The sequence below is a fragment of the Cyrtonyx montezumae genome, unplaced genomic scaffold, assembly GCF_038088225.1.
Source record: "Cyrtonyx montezumae isolate F1298 unplaced genomic scaffold, pur_monq_1.0 scaffold_2, whole genome shotgun sequence".
Lineage (NCBI taxonomy): Eukaryota > Metazoa > Chordata > Aves > Galliformes > Odontophoridae > Cyrtonyx > Cyrtonyx montezumae.
In genome coordinates, this window is record NW_027071936.1 from 47,714,620 (window position 1) to 47,734,812 (window position 20,193).

Sequence of the window (20,193 nt, forward strand, 5' to 3'; positions counted from 1 at the left end):
CCTCCTTCATCTGGCAGAGCTCAGCACATTGTTCCAGAGCCTCGTACTCCCCATACAGACCTCACCTCATGACCTGTGGATGTAATACTGTCGTTCTCAAAGCTCAACAAATTAACTCTCCTCCTCAAGTGCATCTTGTCTAGATATCCACTATGGCAATTTGAGCAGATGTTTTCCTTCGAAGCTGTGGCTTCAGTACCATCTTCCCTGACACACTGGTTATTTGAACCCCAAGGGTGGGACACCTAATGCTATCCACTACCTCACAGCAAACTACATGGTGGGTCTCAGCAGCAGTACTGACCACGCTGACCTATCAGCTCCTCTTCACGTCGAGTATCTGGGACTGAGAGCAGTACGGGTTGTACAAACATCTATCTCCAGCATCTCAGAAGCTTTGTCTGATCTCACTCACATTTGCATGGTTATTTATCTGAAGGCTTTTGCTGTTGGCAACGCAGGCAATGGTAGCACAGGTCACATCCCCAGAGCACCTCAGGGCTTGCTCAGGGCTCTGCTACTTAGAGGAAGTTGTGTCCAGTTCCTCGTGAAAGGAAGCAGTGCATTTAGTATCTTTTCTCCCTGCCCTTGACCCCAGTCTCCCTCACAGTCTGCACAGTGCATTCTGGGGAATTAAAAAAAAGGCGTTTGTTTGCTTGGACAAAAACAGAAGAGGTCACTCACGTCAGCATCCTCAGGTTTTCGTATTTTGATATTAGACAAAAAGCTCTCAAAAACACGAGAGAAAAGTTGGTCTGAAGTAACTCTCCTGGGTCAGGCGGGAAGATCAGATCCAGATGGAGCTCCTCTCACACGGAGTTCCTCGTGCAATTACCAAGCACACGCGTCTTATAAGCACTCAGTGGAAAAAGTCATCACCGCGCGGCCATGTAATCCTTTGTCCTGGGTGCAGGTATCGAGCACTCAGGGATATTATGAGCTTAAATAAAGTCTTCAAAGCTCACCTCCCGCCACCCAAACGGAGCTCCGCGTAACAATAAAGCCTTGAGAGCCCAGCTTCACTTCCTGCTCTTTCAGGGGCCGGGAAGCGGACGCAGCGGGCGGACAATGCAGGTAGTGCCCGCGCTGCCCGGCGGCGGCACGAGCACGAGGCGGCCCCAGCTCCGCCGTGCCCCACGCAGCCCTCGGGCAGCCGCTCCGGTGCCCGCGCCCGGCGTGCCCCGGCTGCCACCGCTCCAAAGCGAGCATCCCGCTCCCTTTTCGGCTTTACGAAGCGACATCCAGAAAAAGGAGCCGAGCTACGGTCGGTATTTCGAATTCCGTGTTTAACGCTGAACTTCTCCGACCTCAGCGCAACGCTCGGCGACGATATGCGGGAAAAACCTACTTCCGAGAGCCCGCTTCCCAACGGCGAGCTCCTGCAGCGGCGCTCCCCGCCGCGGGGCCGCAGAACCCGCCGCTCTCTTCCCGCCCGCGGTCCGCTGATACCGTCCCCTCTTCCCGCGGTCGAACCCGCGAGGAGCGTGGCTCGAGAGTCCCCGCAGGTGCGCGGAGCCCCGGCCGCTCCGCCACGCAGGAGGCGCTGGCAAAGCCGCGGTGGGGGGTGGGGGGGAGCCCAGCGAGTCCTGCTCCGCTGTCGCCCCGGGCTCCGCGGAGCCGGCAAACTTCCCCCCGCCCGCTGCCCGTCCCGCCGCCGCCGCGGCTCCCTCCCGTCCCGTCCCGTCCCGTCCCTCGCACTTACGCGGCGCTCCCGCGGGGCGGCGGGGGCTGGGTACGCTGCGGCGGCTCCGGGCCGGCGTGTCCCGCGGCTGAGTCGCCTCCGCGGTGGCTCCGGGTCTGAGCGCGAGGAGGAGCCGCCCGCCGCCGCCGCCCTGCCTCCCGCCCTCCGCCCGCCTCCCCCCCCCGGGGCCGCTGGCACCGGGCCGCGCTGTCACATGACGCGGCGCCTCTCGCCCTGCCGGGCTCCCCGGGCCGGCGGGGTGAGCGCTGGGAGGGTCACGGAGGGGAGCGCGGGAGGGCGGCACCGACAGCCGGGCACGCACTGCCTGCGCGCCGCCCGCCCTGCCTCCCGGGGGCAGACAGCCCCGCGCAGACACTAATTATCCCCAGCAGCCTGGGGAGGAGAACGGAGGGAGGGGAGCGGGGCCGCCGCCCGCCGCCAAACCTGCCCGGCCGGCTGCTGCTGCTGCTCCCCGCCCGGCTGTCAGGCAGAGGCGTGCGCCTGGCACCCGGCTCGCAGCGCACCCCGTTCCCTCCCCCCCTCCCTCCCTCCCCGCCCACCCCGGCCGACCTGCGGCGGCAAAACAACAGCAACACCCAGCGCCCAGGGGGCAGGAAGGGAGGGGCTCGCTCTGGGGCGCTGCCGAAGAGCCGCCTTCGCCGGCGGGGGCTGGGAGAGGCTGCGGGGCGGTGCGGAGCGGAGCTGCCCGCGCCGCGCCCCGGCGCGACGGGAGGGGAGGGCAGGGCCGAGGGCCGAGCAGGGGGCAGAGGTGTGGGTCCGCCTCCGCCCGGCTTGGCGGCTCGCCCGGCCCGGCTGCTTGAGGCCCGTGCCGGGGTGTTTTTTATGGCTGCGAACGGCCCTCGGCTCGGCCCCGCTCCGGCTCCTGTGGCTGCGGGCACACGGGATGCCGTACCGATAGGAAGCAGCGGCCGCTTGTCTCCGTAGCCACCTGTGGACTTCCCTTGGCGAATTGATTTTATAAAGTAATCTGGGCTTGCTGGCTCAGCTCTGGCCAAAGTTCTGCCACGCTGTGTTGCGCGTAAAATTGTTCCGTAGGCGTTGTAAAATAATGTCCTCTCCTGGTTGATCAATGGTACCTAAGACGCAAAGCACGCTGTGCTTGGTAGGTGCTCCTTGAGACCCGTCTGTGTGCTTAACGCCCCGAGCAGGACACCAGCGTAACGCCTCTATGCACGTTTGAGTTGTTGTTTCTGCTCTCCTTGATTATTGCTAACTGAGTCAATAGTGCTGTAAAAGCGCGTGTTCGGTCTACATCTTTATTTCTAGGATGTCTCAGTGTGTCCCTTGACTTAGCTTGCTACTCTGCCTTTAAAAAGCAAACCAAGGCACTGATCTGAAGCCCGGAAGGGTATGAGTCACTGACATAACAATACATTGTAGTATCTCCTGGATAATTACACTGCATCATGTCACAACAAGGTATTGTTGAAATATTATCATGTAGCTCATAAAGTGTTATTATTTTTTACTATAAGCCTATAAAATAAAATCGTTGTGTTAGAACAGACATGCAGACACAAAGCATTTTGTTACGGTTGTGAAAAGGAGCTGCAGTAGCAAACACACTCAAGATAATGCATTTGTGTCCCAATTTGGCATTGTTTTATTCAGGGAACTAGCGCAGATGTCACCACTAGCTACAACTCTTAAGAGAGGTACAGAGTGGTTTTGATGTCAAATTGTGATACAGAATAAAATATTTTGTAGTGGTAAGCATGCTGCTCCTGGTAAAGTTACTGGTGTTTCTTGTTAACTGCTACCTTGTGGTGGCCTCAGATGAACCACATTTAATCCAATGTAATTTTATTGCGCTGTGTAAAGTCACTTGGAATTTATGTTAGCAAATGAGGAGGGAGAGGGCTCTGAGTGATGCTTTTGTGGTGCAAAGCAGGATTGTACACCTGTCAGCACTCTGTTGTCTTCCTGCACTTTTCATACTTAACCAAAAATTGGAAAGGATGTCCAAATTCGGAAGTGAACATAATCTCATTGCTTTCAATGGGAATTGAGAAGTTGGGGGGGGGCAGCTGGGGATGTGGAGAGTCCCACCATCTGGTTCGCAGACAGTTTTAACCAGGTCTGGAAGTGTTTCTGGATCAAAGGACTGGCTGATGGCAGCCCTTAACATCTTCCATTGCAACACCTCCTCCATGTCTGCTCTGCCCATCATCCCTCCCCGCTGCAGTTTTAATGTTGATGTGCTGAATAACTTCTCTCTTAAAATGGTTGGAAGGGCAGTAGTGTGCAAGTCCTGGGGATGACAGAAATAAGGAATGCTGCTCTATTCTCCCTTTGTTTGTAGCACGTGGCATGAGCCCTTGTCGTGAGAGGAAGGATTCACACTCAGAAGTGCTGGGGAGAGCATGGCACATAGGGATTTCTGATATGGGCAGATAAGAGGTGGTACATGGACTGAGTGGAACAGAATGTGTACATCCTTGTCAGGAAGAAACAGTATTAAAATGTTAAGACTAAAAGGTATATGATGTTCTGATACCTACTGGAGGATCAAATCTGGCCGTGTTGAAACAAACCCTTATATCTGCTAACTTAGCTCTGTGATGAATATGACTTAAATTGTATACAAATTTATAGCTTTTAAAGGTAAAGCATTTTATTGTGCTTCCATTAAATCATCAAAAAATAAATAAAGGAGGAGCTAAGAATTTTAAGTATTTCTCTAATCCTTAATTCATCTACAGGTTATGGGAAGAACTTGGAGTGGTTTCCTGGTCCCAAGCAACACAAATATTATACTGGCATTTATTCTGCGTTGAGCTGTGTTACAAAATTTACTGTCTAGTCAGTGAGTGGAATTATACAGGGAAAATGTCCACTGCAGTCATTGTACTTTTTCCTTAGTCCACAGATACATGATCAGGCCTGTACACATCTCAGGTGTTTGGATATCTTTGTTACAAACATATATATAAATGTATATATATAAATTTATAAGTGTATAACTTATAAACTATGAAATACTCTGCAGAGTTTCAAGTTAGATTTTCACCTTGTGCATCTGGTACTCTCTAAACTAGTTCTGGAATGAATGAGAGAGAGAGGTCATCACATACTCAGCAATATTCATTATTTTTCTTAAATATGGGACACTTCTTGGGAAAACCCTAGATTTCACACTTAAAATGGTGTGCTAATACTTCTTTTACAACAAATGTTTCATCTGAGCAGCACAGTAACAATATACCCCAGTGCTGTGATTCCAAGCTTTAAGAAATGTGGAAATCGGAACAGTAGGAGTTTAAATGACTTAGAAGCTTAGATGTGTCTACGCTGCAGTCACGGGCATACCTGAGCTGGGTTTAAACAAGTTGGCTCAGGAACAATCCAGCTGTGGCAGCACAGAAATCGGAGCTGGCTGGAAAACTTGCCCAAAAAGCTGGTTAAATACCTGAGGGGTTAGGCTAGCCTGAGCACCGTGGTTAGACTACTATCAGTGCCCGAGCTGACTAATTTAAAGCTAGCCCAGTGATGTTTGCACTATATTCCCATCACATCAGTTGTGCTTGCAGTATGCAGTATTTCTGTGTGACTCAGCCCTGTCTCCTGACAGACGACGTTCATGCAGTTCTGGGAGCTGTGTGGGTAGTGTCAACCCACGGGTCCTCATGAAAAGATTTTCTATATACTGAAAGCTTCACAGTACAACACAAGGCACACTTTCACTGTGTGGAAGAATCACAGAATCACCAAGGTTGGAGAAGACCTCCAGGATCATTTAGTCCAACCGTTCACCTACTACCAATATTTCCCCACTAAGCATGTCCCTCAGTATAACATCTAAACGTTTCTTGAAGCTTCTCATATTGAAGTGCTGACCCCTCATCTTGTAGCCTCTTGGGCACGCGACTAACATGTGAGTCATCTCATGTGTTTGCATAATTGCTGCTTTACTCTTTGCTTAGAGGAAGGGTAGGACTGCGGTGAGCAGCCTAGCTCTGTGGGTCTGCCACGCAGGTGTAGGAGAGAGGACATCACCCAAGGAGTTTGGTCAGAGCTGGTGGTAAGGTGGATGGGCAGTGGGTGGAGGCCTCTCTCCTCCAGGTGCCACTGCCCAGACCAGTTGAGGTTCACTCACTGCCTTCCCTTCTTGTTGCCCTAGGACCAAGACATCTGCCATCATTGCTCACCCCTAAAATGAAATCTCATTTTGTGCAGAAACAAATTTCAGCTGCCACAATACAAGGCTCTTTTGTGCTCATAGCCTCACACAAGGAAGGGATGGACGGCTGCTCTTTCTAGTTAAAACCACCCAGTCACACATGACTGCCTTTAATTAAAAAAAAACCAACTCTCCAAGGGTCAACCCTCAAGTCCATGACAGCAATCAAAATTACATAGACAGGCTTTGGGGAAAGAGGGTGAAGGAGGATTTAATTTCTTTATACATGTTGATATTTTTGAGAACAAGTGTTTGTTACAATTGTAACTTTTACTAAAGGCTTCTGGGGTTGAATTTCATTATTTGATGTGTAGAAAGATTGTTGTATCAACTTCTGATGTCTAAGATGCAGCTGGTGAGATCTGAGATTTCCATGGAGGAAAGAATAGCAGCAAGTATAGCAGTAACAGCAGATATATGTGTGTCAATAACGTTGGGTGTGGAGACTCCCTTCTCATCAAATCTGTTATGATATGAGCTCAGAGGAGGTATGGATATTGATACTGGTGTAGTTAAGATCACAGTTTGTCTCTTGTTACAGAGGGGGTGCTGTTTTTTTTCTTTTCCCCAGTGTGTAAAACAGAAAACATAAAGGTTATGTGATTTGCTCATACAAATATATACGCAGTCAGTAGTTTCATTATAAAAGTTCTGTTGCTTGTCAATTCCTGACCATTATTCTTTCTCAACAGAAAGCGATAGAAATGTGTATATGAGTGAGTTACCCTGTTCAGCTTAATTCACTGTGTATGTAATGGAAATGAGTCTGTGTTGACCGTCACTGTAGAGAAGATCTGTTCTATGTTCCATAGTACCCTGCAAAAGTCTGGAATCAGTGGGAAGTCCAGAGAAAGAACACTCCTCTTTGCTACTGTCAAAAAGCCTTGTTGTGCTCTGGTTAGACCGAAAATAGAATAGTTGATGAAGGTAATTTAGCTGTATCAATTTATGTCTGTCCATATCATGTAAAAGTCATTTTGACTTTGCTGAGTCAGACAACTCAGGATGCAATGCCAGATCAGTGTAATCTGGTCTAGTGAAGGATGTCCCAGCCCATGGCAGGGGAGCTAAACTTTAAAGATGATCTTTAAAGATCCCTTCTAACCCAAGCCATTCTGTGGTTCAATGATTCATCCCAGCAGGAACACCTATCTTGGATCTTCCAGGAGAGAAGGTTAAGGGTATCTAACCATAGTACTCTATAGTGAAGGCTGCTATGCCTAGAGTCACCAGTTATCTGTTTGCTTGATTGATAGGAAAACAGATAAACCTTAAGATATTTTGTTGTTTTGATTTGATTAAAACATTTATTTGCCTACTTTTTTTTAATTATTACTATTTTTATTATTATTATTGTGCACAGCTTCAGCTTTATATAAGTTGAGTAGGACACAGATTGACCTCTGTAAACCTCATATCCAGACACAGCTTTCAGGTGTACTGCTTCCAGAATGGAGGAATTGGGTCTAATTGGAATGATTGAGAAATGACTAAATAAATAAATAAGAAGAAGCTAATGTCCATTTTTGCTGTTTTCCCCCTCCTTTTTCATTTGGAGAGTATGTTTACTTGTTCAGTTTGGAACATACAGTCAGAGATTCAGAGTCAAATTCAGGTCTGACATAACTCTTTCAACTTACTGGAATTTCCACAGTCATGAATGACTCAGAGTACCCAATATTCAAAAACAGCCACCGAAAGCATGCCATTTTGGGAAAATGTTGTTCTTTTGTTTTGTTTTGTTTTGTTTTGTTTTTGTTTTTGCAAAAGCTGGTATTGTGTGAAAAAAATCTATGCTATTAGAATTTGAAAAGTTAATATAGGACTCAAAAGTGTCTTTTACTCTGAAATGTTTACTGAAAATTTAGTGCAGTTCTTTGCTGATTTTTGAGGCTCTGAAGTGATTTACCAAACAAAGCATAGAATTTAATTCTTTTGTCTGAAGAGTTGTACTGAAGTAGGCATAATATTAGTTAATTCCCTTGCTGTTTGATTAAACTTTGCAGAATCTGACCAGTTTGGACTGGATTAACTCCTGTAATTGTATAGCTGCTGTTCTGAATTCACAGCTGAACTTGTTCTGTGTGAGACACTGGGCTAACCTCCTGAGGTCCCTTTCAGCCTGATGCTGTGATTCTTTGCTATACTACTTTTAGGAGAAGGGAAGAACCATTGACTGTTCGTGGCAGCTGCTGCCTTTAAAATGTTGTACTTGTTAGACTGAATGAAAATGAATTGTAGGTTAAAATTACCATTATGTACAAAGTAAAGGAATAGCTAGTGGCAACCAAATTCCATGCCATGTACTCCAATCACACATAGTATGTACACCAGCAAGAATGGTGTCTATTGGTTATAGATGGAAATCAAATATTGTTCTCAGTATTGTTGTCTTGTTTCTTTTACCAGCAGTAACATCAATATTTTATCTTTTTTTTTCTTTTTTTCCCCCCTTACTGCATATCCTAAGTATGAAAAGCAAAAAGAGTAAGTAGGGAAAACACAGCTGCAATTTCTTTCAAAAAATAAATATTTTTTTCATATTATCCTGTCTAATATTTTGGTCATTATCTTTGTAAGCAATGTTGTCTAGAATATCAGTGTATAAACAAAAAGATTAATGTTGGGGTGATAAGGACTGTCGTGGGAAATATGCTCTACTTATATGGAATGTAATCCTTTGCCTTCTACACAGGCACCTAGTAATATAATTACCAGTCAGAAAATTTTAATTATTTACTCAGCAATACATTTTCTGTAGTAAGGAATTTTTCTATGTGCAGAACAAAATTATAAGCTTGTTTATTAATGAAAGAATATGTCTGTTAGATGGTGAGTGCATTGACCCCCAGTACCTCATATTGCAGCACAAAACACAGATGAAATTTCACTATTATAATACGGGAAAATACTTTGAGACAATACAGTCAGCAGAAACTTGAGATGAGGATTATCTTGTAGGTCTGGTTTTTCATCCTAGCTAGGGTGTGTTACCTTAATAAGTAAGCCAAATAATTACTTACAGGTTCAGCAAATGGTAAGGTCACATTGGCATTTCTGAGCAAGGAACCATATTAGAGACAACTGATTGGTCAAAGTAGCCTTAATTTCCTTGAAATACTCTCATAATTTTTAGAATTCAAGCACAATCTATGAGATTGTTAAAGAACAGATACTGTTCTGCTGTAGCAGAGCACACAGCATTCAGAAAGGCAGGGGGTAGCATCGGTATCCTGCCTGCAGTTCATTTTGTTGTTCAAGATTTTGTTGAGAAATATCAAGTGATGTTAGAATGACGTGAAAGCAGAGAAACTATTTCACAATATGTGCAAATCTTCCAGTTGTGCTCGTAGTTTTTTCAATACAATAGGAAAAGCATTTGTACAGTGTGTTTTGCCAAACACCTTCATCATTTTTCATGAATCAGATAAAATGAGTATTTTAATGTCACTCACTGTTTTTTAATTGAATCCTGAAAGCTAACATGATGACTAGCAAGTAAAACTTTCCCAATCTAAGCTCTACGGGAAGACTCACCGTTTCTATTCCTTCTTGAACCTCCCTATCTGTCTACAACAGTTGATATCAGTATTAGATTTTCCAGAATGACCAGATCCTTTTTAAGTCTTCAACTTTTCAGTGTGTATCTTGAGACACTTTTGAAAGATTGTCAAAATATGGACTCAGTACGTTCAGGATACTGTTTACTCAGTCTGTTGGCATTTTTCAGATAGGGCAGACTGGCCTTTTTGTTTTTTACTTCTGTTACTGGTGACTGAAGGAGGAAATAGAAATGAATTGTCTGTTTGTTTATCTACTCACTGCAAGCCCTGGAGTCATGGCCACCTCCTTGCCTTATCAGTTCTGGATCATTTAACATCCCTCATTATATTTACATAAACCCTGTGTTTTTGACATGCACATTCAATGGTCCCATCTCTTACCTGATTTACTTGATTTGTAAAAACTACTAACCAAAATGTTAGTAACAGTACACTTACTTCAAATATACTAAATAGCTTCAGAGGCTCTGTTTCAACTACAGTCCTGCACACATAGCTTGTGAATATTTGGATCACTGAAGAATACCTAAATACCTTAATGTACACATTAAAAGCTCAAATATCAGTATAGCTTGTATGCAGAGAGCTCTCAGGAATAGAACTAGGGCAGCAGGTGTGGGTGAAGAAAACAGGAAAGGTAAAACAGGTCTTCTATTCACAAAATCTGTCTACCTATATTGCCATGTTATGTTAATTAGTTCTTATTCACTTCCGGTCCTTAATGACTGTGCCCTATGTCTCTGCCTTGCTGAGCACTCAGCTTTCTTTGCTGAAGAAGGAGCAGCATCTGTACTACTTGTAAAAGTAGTACAGATAGTACTTGTAGTTGTGGTCAAAAAAGATGAGATTACAGCTGACACTGGTATAAATAAAAAGCAGGTGGGCACATTATATACCTGTGATGCAGATCATTTCTGATCAATTCTTTGTTTTCTTCATTTTCTTCAAACTTTGATGAAAAGCACTGCATGCTTGCTAAGGGAGTTTCTTTTTGCTGCACTTCTGTGAAACAGGCAAACTTATCATCATTTAACTCATGGAAAACTGAGGCAGTGTAAGCAAAGTAGGGTGAAAATTTTACTCTCTAAACCAGAAAATTCTCTGTGGAACTTTCGAATACCTCTCTTGGTTTTGAAATATGGACTTGGACTTTTATGTTTCAGTGGGTCAGGAACTGAAGATGCCTTTCTTGAAAATGTTGGGAAACTGCACATAAAAAAGGGAGCCCTCTTTCCCCTTCCTAAATCAAAGTGTCTGTTCTGAATCTGTTTATGTTAGGTTTTGAGGCTAATGAACTTTTTCTAAGTCATTTCCAGAATCATGAACATGATGGTGGCAAAGCCAAATGACTTTAAGTGTTGACAAGTTGGTTTAGAAACTTATTTTTCCATGCCATGTGATAGAGAAATATTCATGAGTAATAGAAAAATGCCTGAGGACACAGAGCATACCACCATGGTTAGGTAATTTTGCTTGGAGTTTGCTCTGAGCATATTGGTGGCTTTTGCACCTCAGGTCTCAGGCATGGAGGCAATCCCAGCAGACCACTGCCACAGATGCTGACCAGCTCTGCTCTGGGGTGGGGTGGGTCAGGGTGCATCACCACACCAGCACTCTGCTCCAGGGCCTGGAGATAGCTTCTTCTGAGCTGGGTTAGTTTCTCTGCATACCACTGTCTTGAGAAAAACAAACAAACAAACAAACAAAAAACATTTATTCAGTCACCTGTTTCTTCTCTCTGAGATGTGCCACCAGCTTTCCCCAAAACATGAAGTGCCTGCTTGTATGTGTTGCCGTTTCCTGACATCTGAACAAAATCTGCTACAATCCTTTGAAAATTATTTATGAGTGTCCAACGACTAGTTTTGTGCAATCATTTCCACATGGGCCAGATATGTTTAGTCCCTATGGGTCTGAAGGAACCCACAAAGACTCCCAGATCTGGATGGAGGGTGCTTTTCCCTCTAAACACTCCCACACTGAGCTCTCTCCTGCATGTGTTCCATAGAGAAGGATGTGACTGTCCCTTCTCACATCCTTGCCCTTGTCTCTGCAAAGCTTGCTTATATAACTTCATGAGGCTGAATTCCAGTATCTATAGTAACGTTCAAACATAAATAGAACAGTTACCAAAACAGGAAAAAGTTACTGAAAACTATCCAGAAATGAGATCTTACCTCTCCCGGGTCACACATACAGCAAAAGAATGAGTTACAGGGTCTATTCAGATTATCAGAAAGTTTCTTATCCCTATATTGTCTCCTTTCACGGCATGCAAGAAAGATAGAAGAGAGGATACGATCTTCAGAGAGGAGAGAACTGACTTGAAATGGTAGCTGGGGAAAACTGCAGCTTGGCTGCTTTCCAAAGATGTTTTTGGAGAGTTGGTAAGAGGATTTTACTAGAGATGGGAGTAGAAAGAGCCATGGGTATGCTAATGGATGCAATTGGAAGTGCTTTGGTGCTGGAAGCACTTACTGCTCATGTATCTGGGATGTCTGGATTGCATAGGACTGAGAAGATGAAGATTAGGAAAACAGGAAGGTGATTTACATTCAGATTTACTCTCCTATGTCTACTTTGAAAGTGTGATCTTTTCAGGTTACTTTGGATCCCATTCCTGAACAGCAAAGCTACATGTATCATCACCTCTTGAAAGAGACCCCCCGGCAAAACTTATGGTGAGACATGGTCAAAGCAGGTTAAAGTCAGAGAAATTCCACCTTTGGTGAATAGTTGTTTAGAGATACCCTCAAAGGAACCTGCTGTAGCTATTCTGAAACTCACATTAATGTCCACTGAGCCGGTTGCCATCGGGAGAGGCTATTGACTTTACATACTTATAATAAAAAGCCTAGGCAAACTGCTACTGATCAGCCATGTCTTCCATGAATAGTTGGAAATATAGAGTTGTGGGCTTTTGGAGCCTCTTGTATTTCATAAAAAAAATAAATAAATACTTGTTGTTGGGTAACACTAACGATTTTCACTTAAGCCATTTACAAAATTTTGTTTTATTCTGCTATATCTGAGTGCTTGACTTCTGGAAAGGAAATCAATTGCCGTACAATTATATTTTGGTGCTAAATTACATCTATTTTTGGAATGTGCTTATGACAGGTAAGAAGTACCGATTCAAAAGAATGAAATCTCAAATCAGACTTTTTACTTATTAGGTTTCACGTATGATCATAAAAACATCAGTTACAAAATGAAAATAGAAAGGCTTTAGATTAAGTGTACAGCTTAAGGAAAAATTCTGAAGTTATGACAGGCAAAAATTCAGGCATTCAAATTCAAAAGCAGTTGTATTTTATTGCTTTGGGAAAGAAGTTATATAATAAAGGTGCAGATGAATATTTTTCTCGAAGAAGGCTGTGTAAGTCCTGTAAAGTTTGTCACTGATTTTGGAGTCTTTAAAACTCTCCAATTTTCCCAAAGAAGACTGTTGCAAACAGTAATTCTTTAGAGCTGGAAGTTCTCAGAGATAAGAACTTGAGAAAGTTAGAACTTATAAGTCCTCAGTGACCCATTCTTTCCGTAGTGCTCCAAAAACCAAGACTTACTTTGTTAACAAACTAGCATTTAGTGACAAGAGCAATTAATAAAGCAGTCAGTGATCCCTTTAAGCTTTTTTAGCAGTCGTGATCAGCACTGGGGCAGAGAGTAAAAAGTGATTGGAAAAAAGATCAAGTGTGGAATATTTTGACCGCAAGGGTCATAAATCTGACTTCAAGTATACAAAAACCCCAAACTAACAACAGAGCTTTTGGCAGGTAGTAATGAAGAATTGGGAGAATCAGAAATTTTAGAGTGGAAAGTCAACATACACAGTAGGCAAAATTGACCCGTGTGTAAACGAACAGCAAAAACCCATTTCCCACATAAATCTCATTTACACCCTTAAGTTGAAGTAATGTTTAGGAGTAATTTCAAAGGCATAATGTAGAAAAGAGAATACCATTCTTTGTGAATTAATAAGTATCTGGTATTCCACAAAGACTTATGTACGTGCCTAACTTACTATACTGCAGATACTCTGATGATAACAACTGAGAATGTGTAGTCTCAGCATGCTTGCTGTAAAGGTTAGGTAGTACTCAGACCTAAGCATAGAAATGTAGGAATGAAGAATAAATCTTAATATCTATTTTTCCAGGTATTTTCTTTTCTTATTTTAGTAAGCATCTTAACAAAGTTAGGAGAAAACACCTTAAGCAGTCGTAAACAAGTCATTATTATGTAGCTGTGTGGCCAGGTATTAGTAAGGCAAACTGGTGTTTAGCCTTCATATTTAAAAATTCATGCTAAATAGGGATACTGTTTGCATTTGGGAAGACTTACAAAGAGGGAAATGTCTATCAGATTTTCTTTTGTTCTGTAAAGATCTCATTCAAGGAACCTGTGAGCCAGTAGGTTTACTGAGGGGCTATTGATTCTTTAGTGGAATGTGTCACAGGGTGGATTTCTTTTGGGTAGCTGCAGTTGTGTTAAGCCTTGTGGTGTGTATTGCTTGAACATTGCCCTGTAGCCAAGCAAGGATCATTTAATTTAAGATACTACATCAACCTTGTATTTTGCACCTAAATGGCAGACTATTATTGGGATATTCTACAGGAATGGGGAGAATTCAAGACTTGAAAACAAGGCAAAATCTGCCTACTCATTAGCACCCAGATTTTTCAGGCTGAACTGATTTCTTTGCAAGTACCTCCCACCCCAGCATCTCTTTGTTGTTGTTTTCTTTATAATTTGATTTATTGCTTGAACTTCTGTCAGTTTTACAGACTATAGCTCTTGTTTCTTTCTCCATGAGTAGGTAAGAAAAAGATGCCAAAGCAAAGTAAACAAAAGATTAGTGAAAGAAAAGTGGAAAGTGAAGGAATTGAAATACTGATAGTCTGCATCATTACTTTTAGCAAAATCCTTCATTCTTAGTTTTTAATTAATTAGACTCAAATCTTGAAAAAAAGTGAATACAGTGATTCAGTGAATACAGACAAAATGCTCTGCAAACTTCAATCAAATTGTATCAAGAATTATTTGCTCCCACATATTTTCCAGGATATATATTTGGGTGTGCCTGATGATAACTTTTACTGTGAGAAAGCAAAACAAATCAATGACAGTTCATTTTCATGCCGGTGATATACACACCAAAGATCCTTGAAAATTCTTGTTTCTCAAACAGGGTATGTGTGGAATTCCTGCCATCTATGTGCAACTAATTCAAATGGAAATCTTAAAATTGGCTTCCTTCAATCGAGTTTTGTTATTCACTTGGCATGCTTTCACACCCAAACCTCCCATCTGCAGCCTGCACCTCCATTGCTCAATATCTAACTCAAAAAACACTGAACTTCCTGGACCACTGAGGTGTCTTTTGGTCTGTGGCTGGTTGGCCAGGGCTGTTGCTTACCATAAGAAAGATTTAGATGCAGTAAATAATGTAGGTTTTTGGTTTTCCCAGTTTTATTTTTGTACACTGAAAAAGAGCTCCTTTCTGGCATGCTGCAGCTTTTCCACTGCATGAAACATGGGACGTGAAGAACAGGACACAGCATTTATAATCTAAGTTTAAAATGCAATTGCTTTGCATTCAAATGTTTTCTTTTTCCTAGCAGTAGCAAAGTGAGTGCAGGATATACTGCCACCTCTACCAGAAACAAATCTACTACTTTCTGCTCTTTGTTACTGAGTTGTCTGAAAAAGAGCAAAGCCTTCTCTTTGTCTTATGGCTGTTTCTGACAAGCTGGCTGCACAAATTCCAGACTCCCGTGCAGCCTCTGGTAGGACACAGCTGAGCTGCTCAGTGTCATGCCCTCCCTGGCTGCCAGCGACCTCAGCAGCTCCATGAACTGGAGAGGAGGCAAGTATTTGTTCAGTGTTTTTATGGCTACATTGCACCACTAATTATTTACTCTCGTTTTACAGCCATACCTCTCCCTTCCTGATCTTGCAGGTCTCCTCTATGCTATGAAGTCTGGATCTGGCTCAATTAAGTGGAAAACAAACTCTATCTAGAGTTCTGCTCTAGGTGCATACAAATTTCTGGTGAGAAGTATATGTTATGAGTAACACTGAATGTTTTATTGTCAATAATTAGTTTCTATCCATTAGAAAATACTAAGTGCACATGCAGACGCTTGCAGGTACATGTGGACATACAAACACACAGACAGATACATTTTTCTAGTGGCTTGAATACTGTAAGAACTTGAAAGGTTGCTGGCCTGACTTCGATGGATGGGAGATGTCACAGTACATTTGAAGATCTGCTCTTCACTGGATAGTGCTTTTGGAGCTGGCAAGCCTTCCACAGTTGTGATCAGATTGTTAAAAGATTGCTTTTGCTCATATCCATTTTTTTTCCTGGTGAAAAATAAAAAACAAACAAAACCCCCTACCCTTTTCTGGTACAACTGTGTCTCCACTGGAGTTCTACTAACTACAGAGCAGGGAAGGATGGCTCTGAGCTGATCTGGATGCTGCACTTGACTCCTTTCTTTGTGTTGGCTTAAAGGGGGGTTAAGGAACGTGAATGGGCAACAGAGTTTCAGAGAATTCTTGGTGTGTGACCAGTTTTTATGGTCAGTCAAAGGCAAGGCCTGCACACAATTAATAACCTCTGTAAAACTGTTATTGAGATGTTTGCTGGCAACAAATAAAAGGACATTTGTTGAAAGAGGTGTGGTTTAATGGTCTCAGCACAGGGCTGTGACTGAGGATCCCCTGCGTTCTTCCTGCAACTTAGATAGTGATAGCCAGGCTATCTTTTGCCTGGTCATATATTCTCTATGGACTTCCATTTGCCTTCTCTGAAATGGGCTAGATTCAGTTCTATTTAGCTCATAATTATTTACTCTTCTCAAAATAACTGTCAAGATACAAAACATCAATCATCAGATTCATCTATCCTTAGTTTTCTGAGTATTAGTTGTCTGGTTTGAGGTGGTGTCCTAGATACACTCTGCCTCCAGAAACCGAGATGTCTTTTGTGTTAACAAGATACAAGTTTTCCTTCTGGAATAAACGTTCAGAATTTCTGGAATAAATTTTCCGTTTCCAGTCATCTATCTGGACTTGTGCAAAGCATATGACACTATCCTGCATGGCATCCTGGTCGCCACACTGGAGAATGGGCCACTCACTGGAAAAGGAATAGAGTGGATGGATGCACTCAGAGAGTTGCTGTCAACAGCCCAATGTCCAAGTGGAGACTGATGACAAGTGGAGTTCCTCAGGGACCAGTGCTGGGACTGGTTTTGTTTAACATCTCTGTAGGTGTTACAGGCAGTGGGATCGAGTTTGCATATGACACCCCAGCAAGTTTGCATATGACACCAAACTGTGTGGTGTAGTTGACAGGCTAGAGGGAAGGGATACTGTTCAGAGGGACCTGGACAGGCTTGAGAGGTGGGCCCATGCCAACCTCATGAAGTTCAACAAGCCCAAGTGCAAGGTCCTGCGCCTGGGACAGGGGAATCCCAAGCACAGATACAGGTTGGGTGGAGAATGTCTTGAGAGCAGCCCCACGGAGAAGGATTTGGGAGTGTCAGTTGGTGAAAGATTCAACATGAGCCAGCAACGTGTGCTTGCAGCCCAACCGAATCCTGGGTTGTATCAAGAGAAGTGTGACCAGCAGGTCAAGGGAGGTGATTCTGTCCCTCTACTTCACTCTTGTGAGACGCCATTTGGACTATTGCATCCAGTTTGGAGTTGGGGCCCAACACAAGGAGGACATCAAGCTGTTGGAGTGGGAGCAGAGGAGAGCCATGAAAATTATCAGAGAGCTGAAGCACCCCCTCCACGAGAAGAGGCTGAGAGCTGGGACTTTTCTGTCTGGAGAAGAGAATACTCAGGGGGGACCTTATAGCCATTTTTCACTACCTAAAGGGGGCCTATAGAAAAGCTGGGGAGGGACTTTTTATAAGGGCATGTAGTGACAGGCCGAGGATAAATGGGTTTAAGCTGGAAGAGGGTAGAATCAGACTGGATGTTAGTAAGAAATTCTTTACTGTGAGGGTGGTGAGACATTGGAACAGGTTGCTGAGAGAGGTTGTGGGTGTCCCCTCCCTGGAAGCATTCAAGGCCAGGCTTTATGGAGCAGAGAGCAACCTGGTCTAGAGGGAGGTGCCTCTGCCTGTAGCAGGGGGATTGGAACTAGAGGATCTTAAAGGATCTTAAACCATTGTATGCTTCTATGATCCTATGATTGTAGAGGGAGTCTAGGTGATTGAGTGAGGACGATTTTTAGATGGCTAAGGTGGAGTGAGATGAGTGTCATTCTGGATGCTGCATTAAGGGTTGTTAACCCACTGGATGAAGAAGAAATAGCTTACACTTCACATCACTGGTCATTGAAATGAAAGGATTTGTATGAATGAGAGGGATGAGTGTTTCACAAGGGAACACCTGGAAAAGCAAGATTCTAGTCCAAATGAGAAACAATTTAAATGAAATATTCCAGCAAAGCAGGGGTACCATAATGAGTTATGAAGAATGGGCTACAGGTCTAGTTGGAGGTTTAGGGACAGAGCACAGGCTCACCAAGTATTTCAACAACTCTTGGGGCTGGCTAGGGAAGAGAAGATACAAAGCATGAAAAATAATAATTACAGATATTATCAGTGGTATGGAGTAAGGCCATTGCAATAGTTCAATGGCAAATACACTATATGATTGGGAAATTGGACAGAGGGATGGAGTTCTAGGCCATCCGTCCATGTGGAGTGGTAGAGAGCCAGTGCTCAGAATTGATGTCAACTGCAGGAGGCAAAATGCCAACCCCGTTACTAATGCCAGCTGATCTCTTTGGCAGTGCTGGTGTCAGCAAAGCAAAACAAAGCTTAATGAGATTGCTGAAGGAATGGTAGGTGACGACTGTAAGCAGGGAAGGCTGCTTTTCAGTATGCAGTAGCTATGGTTCTCTAGATGGTGTGCACTCACATGGCTGCAAATGGACCAGAAATCAGTCCGTGTGTGACCACTCCTTCATCAGAGAAGATGATCCTTGGCAAAAGAAGGCTGAAGTCAAAGTGCCGACCTCGGAAAGTTACAGGGCCCACAGCTTATGTTAACAAACTGTCCTCTTGTGGAGAGCCAGAATTTCCAAATCCTGGCTTGTCCTTTGGGCTTGCAGCTTTCCAAGAGTGTGTGCTCGGCGTGCTGCAGCTGGCAGTAGGCTGCACCATGAGCAGCAGGCTGCACCATCAGGCAGAGCCTGGTAGCAATACCTGCCTGGGGACATGGACCAGGCTGCATGAGCTCGCCTCTGCTTTTTGACCCCAGGTGATTTGGCAGCAACTACCAGTGGGTGTGCACATGTAACCACAGCAATCCAGAGTATTTTTTTTTTTTTTTTGGGGGGGGGGAATAGTAAATATAAATAGATATTGCCTCAGAGCTCTTGATGTAAATGAAAGATTTATTTTTCAGGAGTCTTTCCTGTAACTTGCTGTAATCCTTGGAACACTGGTGATGCCCGGATTTCTGAGGGTGACTGATCCCTTGAAAACTTGTAGGTTATATACAGTCCACACAGGATGCTCATGTAGGACAGTACAGTTCAAACAGACTTTCTGGATCGTTAAGTCTGCATCTCACATGATACAGGCAAGTGGGTTATACAGCCCCTACTTCAAGTTGTTCAGATCTAACTGTAAAACCATTTAGGTTTCTATTCCCACTTTTTCTATTGTCTGTTTCAGAACTTTGTTTCTTTGCTGGCTAAAAACATAAATTATGGAATAACTGTATTCATTTCAATTTCAATTTCAATCAAATGCCAGCATTATTCTGTAGCTGAAGAAGTTATTTTAGCTTTCTGATGTTTATACTGTATCCCTATTTGACCTTTGTTTCATTAGGTTAAACAAATGAGTCTATTGTACTCATCTGTGTTGTAGCCTATCCATTCTTTGGATGATCTGAGTCATCTGCACTGCCTTTGCATCCTGAATTCATCCCTCTTGAACAATGGATGATCAGAATTGTATACAAAATATTTCAGATGAAGGTGCAGCAGTGCTTTGCACTTTGCCTTGAATGCTACTCTATTTCTAATGGAAACGTTTTGTCTGAAATATCTCAGGATCACATTCATAATTATTTTTGCATATAATATGTATCCTGTGGTCCTGGCATCCTCAGTCTTCTCTTCTGTGTTCCCAGTTGATAACTTCTGCCACACTGCAGAAATGACTGTTTCCAATCCCTAGATGTTGGAATTAGTATCATTACATTTACGTTACTAACCTATTTTAGCACTTCATTCATATCTGAATTTGCAAAACATTTCATGAATATCAGTGCTTGATATCAGTACCAAGAATTAATTAATAATTATTATTCCACATAAAGAGAAATTGGATGCGTGTATAATTTAGGAGAGCATTAGCATTCAGGTGGGGAAAAAAGATATATTACTAATGATGTTATTTACTTAAGGGAGGTCTTTACCTTAGATTTCTAAATCCTTGTCTCAATTGTGAGTAACTTTGTCGAATTTAATTAGGTGTCATAGCTCAGCAGGAAGGTTTAACTAAAGCTATCTTAATTAATAGACCTTTGGCATTCAGGTATGACCAGAGTTGCAGAAAATTGGCTGAATTGAAGTTCTCCAGCCTATAGACATGGGAGAGCCAAACATTGTTTTTGGTAGAGGGTTTTATTCTGAGTTGTATAAAAACTGTTTTTATGTTGTTTGTGCTGCTGGAATCACCACTATTTCTCCTGTTCTTTTCTAT